Source organism: Hypanus sabinus, chromosome 12 (genome assembly GCF_030144855.1).
Source record: "Hypanus sabinus isolate sHypSab1 chromosome 12, sHypSab1.hap1, whole genome shotgun sequence".
Lineage (NCBI taxonomy): Eukaryota > Metazoa > Chordata > Chondrichthyes > Myliobatiformes > Dasyatidae > Hypanus > Hypanus sabinus.
In genome coordinates, this window is record NC_082717.1 from 66,365,631 (window position 1) to 66,385,844 (window position 20,214).

The following is a 20,214-nucleotide window of genomic DNA, read 5'->3' on the forward strand; positions in this document are numbered from 1 at the left end:
CCAACTTACCTACGGAAGCAACTGGTCCATAGCAGATGCCTTTCATTGTTTTTTCACTCAGTCCTGGTACATCTGGACGGCAAAGATACATCAGGATGCTCTTTATTGATTACAGTTCAGCATCAAACACCATCATCCCCTCAAAACTAACCAATAAGCTCCAGGACCTTGACCTAACTACTCCCTTCAGCAACAGGATGCTCAATTTCCTCACCTCCAGTCAGTTTGGATTGGCAACAACATCTCCACAGTCTCCTTCGGTACAAGTGCACATTGCTCAGGCCCCTGCTCTACATGCTTTACACTTATGGCTGAAGTTGATCGCAGTGCTGCGAGACACAACAGAAGCATTCCTGTGCAGGTCCAGCGAAGAACTCTAAAAACCCAGCCTCTATAAAAGTGAGCTACCACCTTGCTGAACGGTCATTGTTGGAGTAGTCTGAGGTGGAGTAGTAAGGCTTCAGTGAGAACAGACGGAGGCAAGCTAAGTAGGTAAGTTCATTCCTTATCTCTTATTTAAATCTTGAGAGTTAAAAAGAATTTCAGGATGTATGTTGTATACATTCCTCTGACATTAAGTGTACCTATTGAACCTATTGAGAGAATAGGGGATGTGCCTACAGAGCCAGTTTCCTGCTCTCGGTGTCAGATGTGCGATTTCCAGGACACTCCCAGCCTCTCCGATAGCCAGATCTGCACCAGGTGCGTCGAGATGCAGCTCCTTAGAGACCATGTTAGGGAACTGGAGATGCAGCTCGATGACCTTTGGCTTGTTGGTGAAAGTGGGGAACAGATAGACAGGAGCCACAGGAAGGTAGTTACCCCAAGGAGACAGATAAAAGGGTGACTGTCAGGAGAGGGAAGGGAGAAAGATTGTGGAGAGCACCCCTGTGGTCATCCCCCTCAACAATAAGTACTCCATTTTGAGTAGTGTTGTGGGGGGACCTACCTGGGGGAAGCAACAGCAGCCGTGCCTCTGGCACTGAGTCTGGCCCTGTGGTGGGTGAGCAGCCAGAAGCTGTGGTACATATTGGTACCAAAGACATAAGTAGAAAAAGGGAGGAGGTCCTGAAAACAGAAACAGGGAGTTGGGAAGGAAGCTGAGAAGGAGGACCTCAAAGTAGTAATCTTGGGATTGCTGCCTGTGCCACGCGACAGTGAGGACAGAATAGAATCAGGTGGCAGATAAATGTGTAGCTGAAGAATTGGAGCGGGGGCAGGGATTCATATTTCTGGATAATTGGGACCTCTACTGGGGCAGATGGGACCTGTTCAAAAGGGACGGCTTGAAGTTGAATCCGAGGAGACCAATATGCTTGTGGGCAGGTTTGCTAAAGCTGTTGGGAGTGGTTTAAACTAATATAGCAGGAGGATGGGAATCAGTATGTTAGAGCTTAGTCTGAGCCAGCTGGTTTGCAAATAGATGATGGACGTAACGTGAATGTAAGGAAGGACAAGCCAATGATTGGGTACAAATGCAGACAGAACAAAGAGTTAAATTCTACCATAGAGGCAAAATTCAAAAGGGCGAGGAATGCAGGACTGAAGGTGCTGTACTTAAGTGCACGCAGCATTTGGAATACGGTGAACAAACGTGTGCACAAAAAGAGATTGGTATGATGTTGTGGGTCCTGGCTGAAAGAAGGCCATAGTTGAGAGCTTAACATTAAAGGATTATCTTTGTATCAAAAGGATAGGCAGGAAGGCATAGATGGTGGTGTGGCTCTGTTGGTAAGAGATGGAATTACATCTTTAGAAAGAGGTGCAAAGGTTCAGAGAATCTTGAATGTTTGTAGGTGGAGTTAAGAAACAGCAAGGGTAAAAAAAAACCATTATAGGAATCATAGATAGGCCTCCAAATAGTAGCCAAGATGTGGGGTTCATATGATAAGGGTAATAACACAATTGTAATGAGGGACTTCAATATGCAAGGGGATTGGGAAAGGTTGGTGTCAGATTGCAAGAGAGGAAATTTGTTGAATGCCTACGAGAAGAAAAGAGTTGAAATATGAGGGCCAACTAGCCAATAATATAAAACAGGATACAAAAATTTGTTTCAGTTATATAAAGAGTAAAAGGGAGATGCAAATTGATATTGGACCACTGGAAAATGCTGCTAGTGAGTTAGTAATGGGGGACAAAGAAATGGCAGATGAAATAAATGGGTAATTTGCAACAGCCTTCACAGTGAAGGACAGTAGCAGTGTGCCAGAGGTCCGTGAGTGTAAGGGAGCAAGAGTGAGTGCCATTGCTATTACAAAGGTAAAAATGTGAGGCAAACTGAATAAGTCACCTGGACCAGATCGACTATATCCCCGAGTCCTGAGAGAGGTTGCTGAAGAGATAATGGATGCATTGGTCATGATCTTTCAAGAATCACATAATTCTGGCATGGTCCCAGAGGACTGGAAGATTGCAAGTATCACTCCACTCTTTAAGAAGGGAGAAAGCCAAAAAAAAAGGAAATTATAGGCCAGTTAGCCTAACCTCAGTAGCTGAGAACATATTGGAGTCTTTTATTAAGGATGACGTTTCGGGGTACTTGAAAACTAATCATAAAGTAAGTCAAAGCCAGCATGGATTTTGTAAAGGGAAATCTTGCCTGACAAATCTGTTCCTTGAGGAAGTAACAAGCAGGGTGGACAAAGGAGAGACCGTGGATGTCATTTACTTGGATTTTCAGAAGGCATTTGATAAGGTGCCACACATGAGGCTGCTTAACAAGATAAAACCCTGTGAAATTACAGGAACGATACTGGCATGGATAGAGGAATGGCTGACAGGCAGCAGGAAGTGAATGGGAATAAAGCCTTTTCTGGTTGGCTACCAGTGACTAGTGGTGTTCCTCAGGGGTCAGTATTGGGACCGTTACCTTTCATTTTGTTTGTCACTGGTTTGGTTATTAAAATTGATGGCTTTGTGCCAAAGTTTGTGGATGATATGAAGATAGGTGGAGGGGTAGTTAGTGCTGAGGAAGCAATGTGATTGCAGCAGGACTTGAGACAAATTGGAAGAACAGGCAAAAAAGTGGCAGATGGGAGTTGGTGTTGGGAAATATATGATAATGCATTTTGGTAAAAGGAACAATAGTGTGACTATTATCTAAATGGGAAGAAGGTACAAATATCAGAGATGCAGAGGGACTTTGGCATCCTTGTGCAAGACTCCCAGAAGGTTAACTTACAGGTTGAGTCTATGGTAAAGAAGGCAAATACAACGTTGTCGTTTATTTCAAGGGGAACCGAATTAAAAGCAAGGAGGTAATGCTGAGGCTTTATAAGACATTTATCAGGCCACACTTGGAACATTGTCAACAGTTTTGGGCCCCATATCTCAGAAAGGATTTGTTGTCATTGGGGAGAGTCCAAAGGAGGTTCACAAGAATGATTCTGGAAATGAAAGGGTTAATATATGAGCAGCATTTGGCATCTTTGGGCCTGTACTCACTGGAATTTAGAAGAATGCGTGGAGATCTCATTGAAATCTACCGAATGTTGAAAGGAAAAGATAGGGTGGATGTGGAGAGGATGTTTCCTCTGTTAGGGGTATCCAGAACTAGAGGGCACTGCTTCAAAACTGGGGGGGTGATCTTTTAGAACAAAGGAATTTTTTTAGCCTGAGAGTAATGAATTTGTGGAATGCTCTGCCACAGACTGTGGTGGAGGCCAAGTCCGTGGGTATATTTAAGGCAGAAGTTGATCGTTTCCTGATCAGTCGAGACATCAAAAGATATGATGAGAGGGCAGGTGTATAGGGTTGAGTGGGGTCCAGGTTCAGCATTGATGGAATGGCAGAGCAGACTCGATGGGATGCATGGCATAATTCTGCTCCAGTGTTTTATGGTCTGATGGACTGTGTGGCTAAGCACAGCTCCAATGCCATATTCAAATTTGCTGATGACACCACTGTTGTAGGCTGAATCAAAGGTGGAGATGAATCAGCATATAAGAGGGAGTTTCCAAATCTGGCTGAGTGTTGCCATTATAATGACCTCTTAATAGCAGCAAGACCTATGAGCTGATTATTGACTTCAGGAGAAGGAAACCAGAGGTACATGAGCCAGTTCTCATTGAAGGATCAGAGGTGGAGAGGGTCATCACCTTTAAATTCTTCTGTGTTATAACTTTGGATGACCTGTCCTGGGCCCTGTATCTAATGCAATTACAAAGAAAACAGTGCAGCACCTCTACTTCCTTAGGAGTTGGCAGAGATACGGTATGACATCTAAAACTTTGACAAACTTCTATAGATGTGTAGTGGAGACTGGGGTGCGTCACAGCGTGGTGTGGAAACACCAATGCCCTTGAATGGAATTTCATACAAAATGTAGTGGATATGGCCCAGTTCATCACAGGTAAAGCCCTCACCACCAGTGAGCACATCTACATGAAATGCTATCACAGGAAAATAGCATCCATCATCAAGGACATCCCACTGCCTTCAGGAGGAAGGTACAGGAGCCTCAGGACTCACACTACCAGGTTCAGTTGTTGTTTCATACGGCATTCACACCTCTAATTGAAGTGTGGCCCGGGAGGGGCAGATGCAAGTCTGTCCATTCAGGAGCTGGAGTTGGATCGATCTTCATGTGGCATCTTGTCCACAGCCGGTCCAGTATGGGTGGCCCTGAGTTGGCAAAGCCTGATGAGAGTCCTTGTAGCACACAAGCATCCAGATGATGTCAATGTGTTGATCCAGGTCGTGGAGGACCAGGTTCAGTAACAGTAACAGTTATTACCCCTTATCCATCAGGCTTATGAACCAAAGGAGATAACTTCACTCAATTTCACTTGCACCGTTACTGAAATATTCCCACAACTAATGGATTTACTTTTCAGGACACTCTATCTCACATTCTCAATGTGTATTATTTATTTATTTATTTGTTATTATTTGTTTCTTTTTGCATTTGCATAGTTTGTTATCTTCTGCACTCTGGTTGAATGCTCAAGTTAGGCAGTCTTTCATTGATTAATATTCTATAGATTTATTGAATATGCCCACAAGAAAATGAATCTCAGGTGACTTATGGTGACATATATCTACTTTGATAATAAATCTACTTTGAACATTCAACCATCAGATTTGTGAACTAGCATGGATAACTTCAGTCACCTCAACTCTGAACTGACTCCACAACCTACGGACTCAGTTTAAATGATTCTACAACTCATATTATCTGTATTATTTATTTAATTTGCCAAGATTGTCTTCTTTTGCACATTGGTTGTTCTTCAGTCTGTTTTTCATTGATTCTATTGTATCTCTTTGTTTTACTCTGAAATTCTGCAAGAAAATGAATCTCAAGGTAGTATTTGGTACATTTTTTGATAATAAATTTACTTTGAACTTTGAATTTATGAATTTATTCCCCATTTAGAAAATATCTACACCTTTATTCATTCTACCAAAGTGCATGACCATAAACCTCCCTATGCTGTATTCTATCTGCTGCTCCTTTGCCCATTCTCCGCACCTGTCCAAGGACCCCTTCTGCAGGATCCCTGCTTCCTCATCGCTACCTGCTCCTCCAGCTATCTTTGTATCATCCACAAAATTGGCCAAAAAGCCATCTATTCCGTAATCCAGATTATTAGCATATAAGGTGAAAAGAAACGGACTCAGCACAAACCCCTGCAGAACACCACTAATCACTGGCTCCAAAAAAGGACCCATTTATTCCCAATCTTAGTCTTCTGCGAGTCATCGTCTACTTACCATGCTAATACCTTTCATATACGATAGAGTCTTGTTTTGTTTTGCAGGGTCACGTGCATCATCTTGTCAAAGGCCTTCTGAAACCCAACATCCACTGACTCTCCTTTGTCTACCCTGCCTATTAGTTCTCAACAAACGCAAACAGATTTGACGGCCAAGATTTCCCTCTAAGGACTATGCTAACTGTGGTCTATTTTATCATGATCCTCTAAGTACTCTGAAACGTCATCCTTAAAAACATACTATAACTGGTCTACAATTGATCTACAATTTCCTGTCTTTTGCCTCCCTCTCTTCTTAAAACAGTAGAGTGACATCTGTGATTTTTCAATCCTCCAGAACCAATCCAAAATCTAGTGATCCCTTAAAGATCATTAATAATACCTTCACAATCTCTTTAGCTATCTCCTTCAGAACCCTGGGGTGTAGTCCATCTAGTCTAGGTGATTGAACTACCTTCATACCTTTCAGCTTCCCACACACCTTCTCCTCTGTAATACTGGCTACACTCACTTCTGCCCGACTCTCGATTTCTAGCATGTTGCTGGTGTCTTCCACAGTGACTGACAAAATATTTATTCAGTTCATCTGCCACTTCTTTGCCATTACAACCTCTCTAGCATCACTTGCCGGTAGTCTGATGTCCACTCTTGCCTCTATTTTACTATTTCTTTTGGCATCCCCTTTTACATTATTGGCTAGCTTACCTACATATTTTATCATTTCCTGATTACTATTTTAGTTGCCTTCTGTTGACTTATAAAGCTTCCCAGTCTTCAAGCTTACCATTAATTTTCATTATTGTATGTCCCTTCTTTTGCTTTTACGCTGTCTTTGATTTCCCTCATCCTCCCTTTTGAATGCTGCTTCTATTTTGGGCTGAACTGATCCTGCATCATCTGAATTACTCCCAGAAACTCCAGCCAATGCTGCTGTACCCCTTCTAAACGACTTTGGCCAGCTCCTCTCTCATGCCTCTGTAGATACCTTCACTCAACTGTGATACCAATACGTCCAATTTTGGCTTCTCTCTCTCAAACTGCAGGGTGAATTCCATCATATGGCTGTCTCCTAAGGGTTCCTTTACCTTGGGGTCCTTAATCCAATTTAGTTCATTGCACAACATCAAATCCAGAATTGCCTTTTCTCTAGTGAGCTCGAACACAACCTATTCTAAAAAGCCATCACGTAGGAATTCTACAAATTCCTCCTCTTGGGATCCAGTACCCAACTAATTTTCCCAATCTACCTGCATATTGAAATCCCCAATGACTATCTTAACATTACATTTTTTAATGCCTTTTCTATCTTCCATTGTAATTTGAACGCCACACGTGGCCTATTTCTTGCAGACCTCAAATCAGAGTCTTTTTACCCTTGCAGCTGCTCAGCCTATCCTCTATTATTAAGTTTAAAGCCATACCACAGCCTTAGTTATGTGATTATGTAACCCTAGTCCCAGTATGGTTCAGGCAGAGCGCGTCCCATCAGAACAGGTCACAGTCCTTAGACCACAGTCGGCACAGTCCTTAGAGGGGAATCTTGCAAAACTTAATAGGGCAAAAGCAGAATAGTGTGGTACTGTTCCTGGGTTCATGGACCATTCAGATACCTGATGGTGGAGGGGAAGAAGCTGCTCTTGTATCTCCTCCCTGATGGTAGTTTTGGGATAGGGGATGTCCTGGCTGGTGAGTGTTCTTACACAACTCCTTCACAATGCAATTCAAGGCTTCATTAGGAGCACACTTAATGTCAGGGGAAGATCAGTATGAAACAGATCAAACATCAAACGGCTTTGTGAAAATTTGCAATTGGCGTAACATCAGTTAGAGATATTCACTAGTGTGTTCTGCTCAGGAATGTATTTTTTAGATTATGTATTGCATTGAACTGCTGCTGCTAAGTTAACAAATTTCATGTCACATGCCGGTGATAATAAACCTTTATAATATAACCATACAGGTGATAATATAACCATTTATAAATTATGGTTATCAGTCCTTTTTGAAATGGTTTAACCTGAAAAAGAGTATCTATCATATTGGGTGAATAAGCAGAGGGAAAATTTGGAAGTAAACTATGTAAAAAAGTCCTAATTTGTAAATATCTAAATAAGTGTGCATTAGATAAGTCATATTTGTCCACTAACTGAGTGAAAGACATTAAACAATCCCCCATAAGCAAGTCTAAAAAAGTTGTTATTCCTTTGGTTTTCCAAATTAAAAAGGTCTGACCATAAATTGATGGTTTAAAAATAATTAAGATGGATTTTACTGGAAAGAACAAAGTTATTAAACTCAAAAAATCTGTGAAACTGAAACCAAATTCTTAATGTATGCTTAATAATGGGATTGGAGGTCTCGACTACTAATCTTAGAAAGCAAAAAAGGAAGAGGCCAAAAAATACCGCTTCACTGAGTTTTTCTCCAAATCCACCCATAAAGGACAGTCATGTATGTCTGAATAATGAATCCAAAATGAAATATATCAAATGTTAATTGCCCAGTAGTACATTCTAAAATTTGGCAAAGCCATACCACCATGCTTCTTTAATTTCTGCAATAGAGGTTTACTCAATCTAGGATTTTTATTATTCCAAATATAAGATAAAATTTTAGAGTCTATTCTGTCAAAAAACAGTTTAGGAACAAAGGAAGGGATTGCTTGGAATACATACAGAACTTCGGTAACACTATCATTTTAATAGCATTAATTTGACCAATTAATGATAATGTCATAGGAGACCATTTAGAAAGTATTTGTTGCATGTATTCAATTAATAGAAGAAAGTTATATTTATACAGGTCCTTAAAATTTTTGGTAATTTTAGTACCAAATAAGTAAAGTTATTTTTAGCAATGCTAAAAGGAATTCGATCATATTGATTCAAGTAGTTATTGATAGGAAATAACTCGCTTTTGTGCAAATTTAATTTATATCCAGAAAAACTACTAAATTCAGAAAATATAGATAACATAGAAGGAATGGATTTCTTAGGATCTGAAATATAAACTAACAAGTCATCTGCATACAATGAAACCTTATGCACTTTATCTCATCTCTTAATACCTTGAACATTGTTGGAGTCCTGAAGAGCAATAGCAAGAGGTTCTAAAGTCAGGTTGAACAACAGCGAACTAAGAGGACAACCCTGCCAGGTACCTCTGTATAGCCTAAAATAAGGAGATTTTTGATTGTTAGTTATAACTGCCACCATAGGAGCTTGATAGATCAGCTTAATCCAGGAAATAAAACCTGGACCAAAATTAAATCTTTCTAAAACCTCAAATAAATAAGACTATTCTACCAAAGGCTTTTTCTGCATCAAGGGAAACAACACATTTGAATTCTTAAGATGGAGAGGAATGAATAATGTTCAATAATCTCTGAATATTAAATAATAAATATCTATTCTTAATAAATCCAGTTTGATCCTTAGAAATAACCTTAGGTAAAATATTCTCGAGCCTGTTGGCCAAAATCTTAAAAATAATTTTAGGATCCACATTTAATAAGGAAATTGGTCTGTAAGAGGCACATTCAGATAAATCTTTTTATTTTCTGGGAATTAATGAAATTGATGCCTCATAGAAAGTTTTCAGGAGGGTCCCAGAGGATATAGAATCAGTAAAAATTTGGCATAAATGAAGTGTAAGTATTTCAAATTTAAAAAAAATTCTACTGCAAATCCATCCGTTCCCAGAGCTCTAGCTGATTGAAAAGAGGATATAGCCCTTGCTATTTCCTCTCATTTAATAGTACATCTAATGTATTCATATCTTGAATAGAAGTTTTGGGTATATTCAATCCTTGCACGAATCTATTAATAAAAGTGTCTGGAAAATCAGATTTGTAAAGGTTAAAGTAAAAATCCAAAAATACCTTATTAATTTCCTGACAATCTGACGTGTCAGTTCTATCAGTTCTTCGTATTTTCAAAATATTCCTTCTAGCCATCATTGCTTTAAGTTGACCAGCCAGCAATTTACCTGACTTATCCCCATGTATAAAAAATTGACTTTTAGATTTCAAGAGTTGCTACTCAATGGGAAAAGTCAAAAGCAGATCATGCTGTTTGAAGTTCCACCTTTTCCTTACATAGACCTTCACTAGGTGTTACTGAATAAACTTTATCCAGTTCTTTAATCCTGTTAGTAATCACTAAAAGCTCCGCTTTAGTTTTCCTTCTTAAAGCTACTGAATATAAGATTATCTGTCCCCTAAGAAAAGATTTCATCGCATCCCAAATAACCAAATTTGACATACCCTCAGTTGTATTTAAATTTGCTCTTTAATAAAACTTACAAACGCTGAATCATGCAGCAGTGTAGCATTAAATCTCCACTGAGATGCATTCCGTATATTATCAGGGAACTTCAGTATTAGTTTTTTGGGCACATGATCTGATAATGCAATAGCATCATATGCACAGTCAGCAACAAAAGGCACCAATCGCGTATCCAACAAAAAAATAATCAATTCTTGAATAATTATGATGTACATGTGAAAAAAAGGAAAAATCCTTATCTTTAGGATGGAGAAATCTTCAAATATTGACCAAACCATATTCTAGTAAAAAAGAATTCATGCAGGTCACAGCCTTATTAGGAAGCCACGGATTGGTTGATGACCTATCAATCGAAGGATTGAGACAACAGTTAAAGTCACTGCCCATGGTCAACTTATATTCATTTAAATTCGACAACGCAAAAAATAACCTCTTAAAAAATTCAGAGCTATCTACATTAGGTGCATATACACACACACACACACACACACACACACACACACACACACACACACACACACACACACACACACACACACACACACACACACACACACACACACACACACACACACACACCAAAGCCACCTTTTAACCACATAACAAACCAGTAACAATTAAGTATCTTCTAATTGAATCAGTAAAAGTCTTAAAATGTTCAAAAGGGATTTTAAAATTAATAAAAATAGACACCCCTCTAATTTTAGTTACTGATGAAAAGTGAAACTGAGAGCCCCTCGAAAATGTAAAAAAATGGTTTTCATCCTCCCTATGGATATGGGTCTCTTGTGCAAAAATAATATCAGCTTGGAGTGTTTTTAATTTCTTAAAGATCTTTCTAATGTTAATAGGTTGGTTCAAGCCATTCAGGTTCCAAGAGATTATATTAATTTTATTAACATCCATAATAAGGCTTTAATTTAAAATTTTATAAAATAAGTTAGTGCGCTGGCACAGACCAAACCTGCAGGGAAGAACAATTTATGGATTTGATCAGAGAGAAAAAAAACATGATTGACAGGAAAACCTCGCAGGACTGCCCAGTCGAGAAAGCCTAAACTAATAGCCCCACCCCTCTCCCCCCAAAGCCCAAAAACCATCCAATAGTTGGACGACATGCTAAACTAAAATCCCTAAACCCTTGTCTCCAGTAGGCAGACTCTTTTTTTAAAAAAGTTATACGCTAACACTGCTGACTGAAGACTCAACAACAGATACATAAAGAAATAAACAAATTCCAAATATTTTGATATTATGTCTAACAGATATTAGAACGTAGTTAACAGCGGCCATCTTAAATTCATTTAATAAAAATTTATCATTATATTCAAAAAAGATAGATCCAGCCAAATAATATGTTACGGCTAGTGTTAAACTCTTACAAATCCTAAAGGAAAAAATAAAACAGCCAAAACGATGTCTGGGCAGACATAAAACGTAGATTGAACTTTCAATGATCCCGCTACAAATGACTCCCAGCTAAGGATTAAGTGTTTAAGTTGCTTGCAAGACAGGCTTAAACTTCTTTATAAATTTCCAAGCCTCTTCTGGGGAACGCTTGTTTTAGGCAAGTGTTAGGCGGGGATATTCTCAAACGAGCTGGATAACGCAAAGAGGGACGACAGTTCTTCTTATAAAGTTGAGCCATCACTTCCTGATATTTAATTCTTTCTGCATATACTTCTGGGGCAAAATCTTCAACTATACAAATCTCTACTCCATTATAAATTAGCTTCCCCCGCTTCCTAGCATCTCGAAGAATTGCTTCTTTAGTAGCAAAGTAATGAAGACATAAAATCACCGGATGAGGTTTCATCTCCACCGAAGGCTTCGGGTGGAGGATTCAGTGAGCTCGATCTATCATCGGAGGAGTTTCAAGTATCTCACGAAAAAGTGAGTATAACATATACATAAAAAACTATAGTGGCTCACCGGTTTCCATGTTTTCAGACAAACCCAGTATGCGTACATTCATCCTACAATTTCTGCTTTCCAGATCAATCATTTTCTTCTTAGGTCGTAATAATTCCGAAGAAACCTCAGCAATTTCTTTTCCATAGTAGAGATCTTTAATTCTAGTTCTTTAATCACTTGATTCACAGTCTCCTGTTCTCTTCCAATTCTATTAGTGTCCTTTTAAAGCATCTGATATTGAAATTCCGGATTCCTCAAAGATTCCTGGACAGCAGAGATGGTTTTCTAAAGCTTTTCATTAGCATTCGTCAGTTTATCAATCTTAGTGTCCACCATTCCAGTCTTGGTGTTAATATTTTGCATCAAAGAAAACATTCTTTCTGAAGTAGAGACTTCCTCTGTCTCCTTAGTTTGTTCAGCTTTGGAAACAATTTTGCCACCTCTTAATTCGATTCCAGTTCGGGTTCCATCCTCGTAATTAAATCATAAATTCTTCACTAAAAGTAATAAATCTTCAAAGTTTAAACAAAACTCACAGTGGAAAGTAAGTTGTAAAAGGAAGAAGTAATGCCAACACACGTCTTACTCCATGGGCTGCCAAGAGGAGACTCTCGAAATTCTAATGGCAGAAGGGAAGAAGCTGTTCTTAAAATGTTGTGTGTGGGTCTTCAGCCTCCTGTACCTCCTCCCTGACATCTCCTGCGTGCTGAGGATGTTTAATGATGGATGCTGCCTTCTTGAGACATTGCCTTTTGAAGATGACCTCAACAGGTGGTTGGTGGGGGGGGGGGGGGGGAGGCTTGTGCCCGTGATGGAGCTGGCTGAGTCTAGAGTCTTTGGTGACATACCAAATCTCCTCAAATTCCTCATGAAGTATAGCTGCTGGTGTGCCATCTTCATGATCACATCAATATGTTGGGCCCAGGTTTGATCCTCTGATATGTTAATGCCCAGGTACTTGAGGCAGCTTACCCTTTCCATTTCCATTGCTGCCCACTAAATAAGGATTGGTTTGTGTTCTCCCAACTTCCCTTTCTTGGTCCGCAATCATTTCCTTGGTCTTGCTGATATCAAGTGCAAAGTTATTGTTGCAACACCACTCACCAGCCGATCTGTTTAGCTCCTGAACGCCTCCGTGTTGCCATTTGAGATTCTGCCAACATCAGTGAATTTATAGATGGCATTTGAGCTGTACCCAGCAATACCGTTATGAGTGTTGAGGGTGTAACAGTGGCCTAAGGACATGTCGTTGCGATGCATCTGTGGTGATTGTCAAAGAGGAGGAGATGTTATTTCCAATACTCACTGACAAAATAAGGAAGTAAAGAAACCCGTTGCTAAGGGAGGTACAGAGACCTCTGTTTTGAAGCTTGCTGATGAGTACTGATGGGATGATGATGAAATTACCCATATTTGACTTACAGAGTAATTTGCAAACTAATGTTGTTTTAGCCTGGCTGAGAACTGTATTAATTCATTTTAAAGATATCATTAATGGACACCTGAAAGTCTGTATATTTAAGTGTACTGTCTTATGGTGTTCAATCAAGAGTACAGTAATATCAGTTTATTTAACATTCTTTCAAGGCACTCCCAAAATTCTAATAATACTAGACCAACTGGTTTCTTTTTTGTCAGGGGTGTTTTCAAATTAGTTTGAATACAGAAAACACTTCTCAGTCTCCAGCTCAATACCATGTTCAGTTTCGCCAGTGTCAGTACTGGTGTTGGAATAAAGACAGGTAGCGATGAGTCAGCCTACTGAAGTGAAATTGGTTACCTGCACAAACAACCTCTCACACAATGTCAGCAAAATTAACAAACTGATTGTTGATTCAGGAAGGGGGAAAGATGGCAAATGTACACCAGTCTTCACGGGGGGGGGAGGGGGTTGGGATTGGTGGTTGGGAGTGTCAGCAGCTTTAAATTCCTGGGCATTAATATATTGGATGACCTGTCCTGGGCCTAACACATAAATGCAAACATAAAGAAAGCATGCCAGCATCTTCACTTTCTTAGGAGGTTTGGCTTGTCGTCAAACACCCTAACAAACTTCTACAGATGTATCCTGACTGGTTGTATCAGTGTCTGGTAGGGCAATTTGAGAAAAACTCTATGATTGGTAGGTCGACCTAACACACACAAAACCATGTTGACTATCCCACTCAGGCCCTGTCTATCTAAATATTTATATATCCTGTCCCTTAGAATATCTGTGAAGAATTTAGCCATTACTGATATTAGGCTCACTGGTCTATAATTTCCTGGCTTATTCTGAAAACCTTTCTTGAACAATGGAGCAATAATCCTCTGGCACCTCACCCATGGTTAAGGACTCATAATTTTCATGTCTGGTTTATTGGGGATTATACATTCAACACCCAAGGATAAATGAGTTCTGAGTTTTACTTTGGAGAAAGATATGGGCAGCCAAATCAATGTTGATCATCAAAACTCAACTTTAAAATGATTCTTCCTTTCCTTCAGTTGAATACATTAATCAGGGAAGCTGCTTACTTAGGATAACACTTAAAGAACAAAAACTAATTGAGAAAGCAGGTGGAATTTATTTTGTTTATTTAGGACACAGTTTAATTGGGGCAAGAAATTTTTGCCGAACAGTTTCTAGCTAGTGTCAGTCACATGTGCTTATGTGGCCATCAGACACTTCACAGTACTTGGGGCAAACAGTTTTTAAATGGCATCAGTTATGTGTGCTTGTGTTCAAAAAGCAGTGATTCTTGTCACTGATAGTTGGCAAGACAATTCAGAACCGTTTTGCTCACTGCTGTTTCAAGCTTTAGGCTTGGAAATGCCAGGAATGGCTGGGAGTAAAAATAAAAGAATTTCACTACTCCAACGAGTTAGGAACAAAGAATGTTAGCTTTGGTCACTCAGCTCTCACTTGTGGCTCCAAGTAACTGTCTGCTTGCGACAGTGGCAATATCCGGAGCGTTGCTTCGACAGGTGGGCAAAGCCAGGTGAGGATAGCCACCAAGCCTCATACTCTGGTGAGATAGTGACATGTCTATCCTAGCAAAGTCAGCTCTGGCAGAACGGGCAGGTGAGATCTACAGTGAGATCCAACGGCTAAGAAGACAGTTCTACAACTCTGGAGAGCGAAGGTCACGACAAGGCACAGAAGAAGTCATTGCAACCAAGGAAGGCCCGAGCTGTGACAACTACTTGTACCACTGGACCCGGACTTCAGAGGTCGAGAGAGTGGAACTCAATGGCTTTTCCTGTATGGCCTACTGTATTTTAAGATATCATTAAAAATGAACTTGAGATGATTAAAGGGGGTTATTAAAGATTGCATTTCTTAGTAATGTGATTAAAATATGTTGTTTTTATTTATTAATTTTTTCAGGATCTGAGCATCCTGGCACAACCAGATGAACAACTGCAGGACATTTCCTCAATGAAACACAACTCGGCTACAATAGCCCAGTGGTGAAAGAAATGAATGATTAGGACAGATTGGGGTAAAAAAAAATCACATGGATTACTTGGCCTGAATGTTGGAAGTGTACTCATCCAGAAAGTGTAGAGTATCAGGAAATGAATAACTTGCTGCAAGTGTCCAGCCTATGACCTGTCCTTGCAGCCACCATATTTCTTCTGCTGGTCCACATGAGTTTCTGCCTCCTAGAATGTTGCTGAGATTAAGATCTTAAAAGCAGCTCTATTTGTCAGATGTACTTCAAAACATACAGTGAGACGGGTCATTCCTCCATCAAATCAAATCAGCAAGAGTTGAGCTGGGCAGTCCACACAAGTGTGGCCAAGCTTCCAGACCCAACATGGCATGCCAAGAACTTACTAATCCTAACTGTATATCTTTGGAATGTGGGAGGAAAGCAGTGCATCCAGAAAAAAAACTTGCTGTCATGGGGAGAACATGCAAACTCCTACAGGAATTGGACCCCATTTGGTACGTACAGACACCTAACAGGCTGCGGCAGGAATTGAGCCCCAATCGGTGAAAGCTGGTATTGTTAAACAGTGTACTAACAACGATACTACCATGCCACCCTGGTACAAGATTTGGAAGCAGTAATGTCATTGAATGTCAAGTGTTGATAGACCAACTCCTGTTAGGATTGGTCACTGCCTGACAATTTCACAGTGCAATTATTTCTTATTATTCAGCTCATGCCTGAATGTGGGGAAAGATCTTTTTGCACGCAGGTGTGGAATGACTCATTTGCTGAGGAATTGAATGAAATGTTGTGCAAACTGTAACAAACATCCCCACCTTTGATGAACCAACTGAAGAAAGCTGGACTCAGAACGCTATCCAGAGGAACTCTTACAAACGTTTTCTGAGGCTAAGTGACTCAATTCCAACACTCACAATTTTCCAATGTGCGTGCGATGCCAGTAACGTTGGTCATTCAGATGCTGTTTTGGGAAGAATTCTCATCTCATTTCTGGAATTCACATTTGGAATTTTGGATGAAGAGTGAGGTATGGAGCAGAGTGGCCCTGGTGAAACCTAAAATGGCCAATGATGAGTAGGTTATTTGCAAGTAGCTACAGGTTGACTACCACAAATCCAGAATGACTGGGACCTGTGCAGTGCCAAATTAGTGATTTTGCCTAATCGCAGGTGGTTAGGTTAGAATTAAATAAATAAACACCTCTAACCCACTCGATGATCACATCACCATGCCTTTACAGTACCTGTAAATAGTTGGATAATAAAGGAAAAAGAAATGACTAATGAAAATCAAGTGAAATTTATTTAAGTACAGCACAGGCAACATGTCTTACAAGGTATCTGTATTTACTTACATCAGAAGGTTGGTTATTGCCACTTCCAAAGTGAAGAGTTGGATTGTATAACTAAACAGTTATCTTTCATTGTTTTCCTTATGCACACCTGCTTTTTTGATTTGCTGTCGACAAAGAACTGGAGCAACTGGAATGTGGGAGGAAAACAGTGCATCCTGTTTCCTGTATAACAATGTTATACAAGTCGCTTATGCTTCCAGAGACACACCTCTGTCGAGTATTTTCTGAACAGCCATCTTATCGTGTATAGATAACATATGGTGTTTGCACTTTACACCACGAGAAGCACTTCCTTTATTCAACAAAGACATGACTGGGGCCAGATAGGCACAGATTATAAAAATAAATGCAGAATAACACAGAGGGATGATTTGCTTCTTTTAAAGACCATGTCAACAGCTGATTCTGCCAATGGCACCACTGAAACAGTGGCGACGGGAGATTTGAAATTTGGCGCAAGTTATGTCCGAAACCAGATTACTGATTGCTGAATCGAGGTGGTCAACCTGTACTGCTTTGTAGTGATGTCAAAGATATGTAGCATCACTTTCACAATGATTGACGACAGACTGGACAGTATTTAGCTGGATTGGACCTGTTGTCCGGCATTTTGTGAATAGGGCATACTTGGGCCAAATTTACACATTATCAGGGAGATGGCATTGTTGTAACCGTAATGAAAAAAATTGGCAAATGTTTAGCTGTTTCTGGAACATAGATCTTTAGTATTACAGCTAAGGTGTCAAATGGTTTTATTGTCTTATTTTCTTAGATGTATCCAATGTCCCTGATACCACAGGAAATGAACTAATTTGGTTGAAAAAAATTATTTCTGGGATGCTGGGGATTTCAGGGGGAAACAAATCCAGATCATCTAGTGAACCAAACTGCAGATGCTTCAGCCTTTGTCTTTAGGGTTCTGTCACTGAGGACGAAGAACGTCTTCCAGTCAGCTTCTCCCATTAGGTGTCTAACTATCCATTCCTGTTAATGACTGGATGTGACAAGGTTGCAGTGTTTTGATCTGATCCGTTTGGCATGGGTTCACTTGGTGCTATTACTTGCTGTTTTTGTTGTAGTGCACACATGATTCTGCATTTCATCTTCACCAGGTCAAGACCTTATTTTGGGTACACCTGGCATTGCTTCTGGCTACCTTACTCATTGAACCCAGGGTTAATCCTCTAGCTTGTTGGAGAGAGGCCATGTGGTAACAGATTGTTGGAGTGTACATTTCTATCATTGAGTGTTATCTATGTCTCCGTATGGGAACCCAATTTTGAGCTGCCAGCTTTTTTTCCCATTTTACAGAAATGTAGTATTCTAGAGGGTCTCTTTCATGCAAAAAAAGGATTTAGGCTCTAGAACTGCAGCACTTTCTACCAGTGCTATCATGCATCTATCACAGATAGATGAGGATGAGTTCAAGGTAGTTTATTTGTCACTAACTGTTGCAAACTGAATCTAAAATCTATGTCTTTCAGGGCTTGGTCTGTTTAGTCAGTGGGGAGCCACATTTGGTGATCAATATTGAAATCCTCCACCCCGACTCCCTTTTGAGCTTTTGTTACTTTCAATGCTACTTCTGATTGTCATTAAATATGGAGGAGTATGGATTCACCAGCTGAGAGAGGAGAGTAGGTGGTACTCAGAAGGTTTCTTTGTCCATGTTTGACCCTATGGCATGGTACAATGAAAAACAGAATCAATGTTGAGGATTTCCAGTGTTACTCTCTCCCAAAGTACTATGCTACCCACCCTTACCCCGCACTCCCCCCCCCACCAGCCAAAGGTCTTGCCCTGTCAGTGTAAAGGAATCACAGCCATAGTCAGAGAGTTTGAAAGCCTAAGGTCTAAGGTATAAAAACACAAAATGCTGGCAGAACTCAGCAGGCCAGACAGCATCTATGGGAGGAGGTAGTGACAACGTTTCGGGCCGAAACCCTTCCAGGTTTGTAGTAGACATCAGTGGATAAGGTTTGTAGTCGACATCGGTGGTCTAAGGTATGAGGGTCAATAATACAAATAAGAACCAGCCTTTAAAATGATTTCAAATATAACCTAAATGTAGTATTCATTTTTGAAAACAATTGCTGCTGCATGTGAAGGGAGCAGATTACTGGCTCATAGTAGGAGCCATTTAAGAGATGTAATTTGGAATCTTTAGTGACTTTTGAGCGTACTGTACAGACAATAGGACAGTCTTAATTGGACTGCATCAAACTAGGCTTCAAACACCTAACTAAGGTATTTTACATCATTTAGATCTAGATAAGTTGCTCAATGGTGCATCTATTCTGGTTTATCCAACCATTCTGAGTAGAGTCAAGAGGACCACCATAAACATCCTTGTCTGTCATGTCCCTAAATCTGTTCAAGAAACAAAGAAAACACTGCTTTTCTAGGAAACTTCCTCCATTATTCCCATGAAACAGCAAGTAAGCGCGTCTTGAATTATCTCTTCAATGGACAAACATTCCGATGCATGTTGGACAGCACTTCACATGGCAGCTTGGAAAATGTTTAGACAACATACAATCCTTCCTGGTGTGAAAGATTGTGCAGTATTTGCATAGTTTTTGATCTTTAATTATTGAATAAGCAATGGCAGAAATCCACAGCAACTCTAGCACAGTAAAATGACCCAAGGTACAACACAGAAGTGTTATTAAACAAAATTTTACTGAAACACACAGCAATATTATAACAGCTGAGATAGACATCACGAGGAGCTTAAAAGATGGAAAGAGGAAGAGATTAATGGCAATCGTTGTGTTTGTTTCCCTATTACTACTGATGAGACCCGAAGCCAGGAGATAAAACAAAACTGGAACATGAAACAAAACTTTAATCAGTAAAACCACACAGACAAAAAACCTTCAATGGTGCATCCAGAACACAACTATTTAAATAGTTCCTCAAGAACTTTTGAGAGATGGTTATGAACAACAACCAATCAGTGAAAGTCAGCCAGGCATTAGTTGTCTGGTGACCAATAGGTGTTGGATGTTTATGCTCGCCATAACACCTCCTCCTTGAAGAATGATACTTGCGGGACTTGATTTGAATTGGAACAACAGGCTTGCACCAGTGATCAGTCTTTCTTCATGGTCGCAGGCTGTCATGTTCTCGTTCCAGCTGTGCTAGAGTTGGTTTTTGATTTGATCAGGGTAAATTGAACATTTCCAGGAGGAAATGAAGGTCCAGCTCTGTGTTTGACAATCTGCCAGATAGATCTGTTGTGCCTTTGGAAGCATGTACCAAAACTGGTTGATGTGGCAATGCCAAAAATGTCTATATCCAATAACTTCTTTGAGCACTTTACCCATTCATTTGACTATCTGACCTGATACCCAAAGGTCTTGCCCATTGTGATACTATCCAGCCCACAATGAAGCTCCAAGCTTGAATGACTTCACCGACTGCCCAAGCTATGTGTGGATGTTTTTGACTATCTGACCATTTGCTGTCTCAGACATTGTAGCAGCATTGCATCC

At 40.0% G+C, this 20,214-nt stretch overlaps 1 long non-coding RNA gene across 8 annotated transcripts in view; it reads right to left on the minus strand.

Annotated features, from left to right (window-relative positions):
* Nucleotides 1–20,214, minus strand: part of LOC132402971 (uncharacterized) — a 35,585-nt gene that overhangs the window by 10,808 nt on the left and 4,563 nt on the right. For 3 of the 8 annotated variants that reach the window (XR_009515141.1, XR_009515136.1, XR_009515134.1), the window contains exons 2-4: nucleotides 16,278–16,418; nucleotides 10,024–10,349; nucleotides 8,788–8,891 (exon numbers count right to left, since the gene is read on the minus strand). This is a non-coding gene — a long non-coding RNA (uncharacterized LOC132402971). Of the gene's footprint in view, nucleotides 1–9; nucleotides 73–8,787; nucleotides 8,892–10,023; nucleotides 10,350–13,024; nucleotides 13,181–16,178; nucleotides 16,419–20,214 lie in introns of those variants that run through there. The other 5 variants (XR_009515140.1, XR_009515138.1, XR_009515137.1 and 2 more) reach the window with 4 other exon arrangements.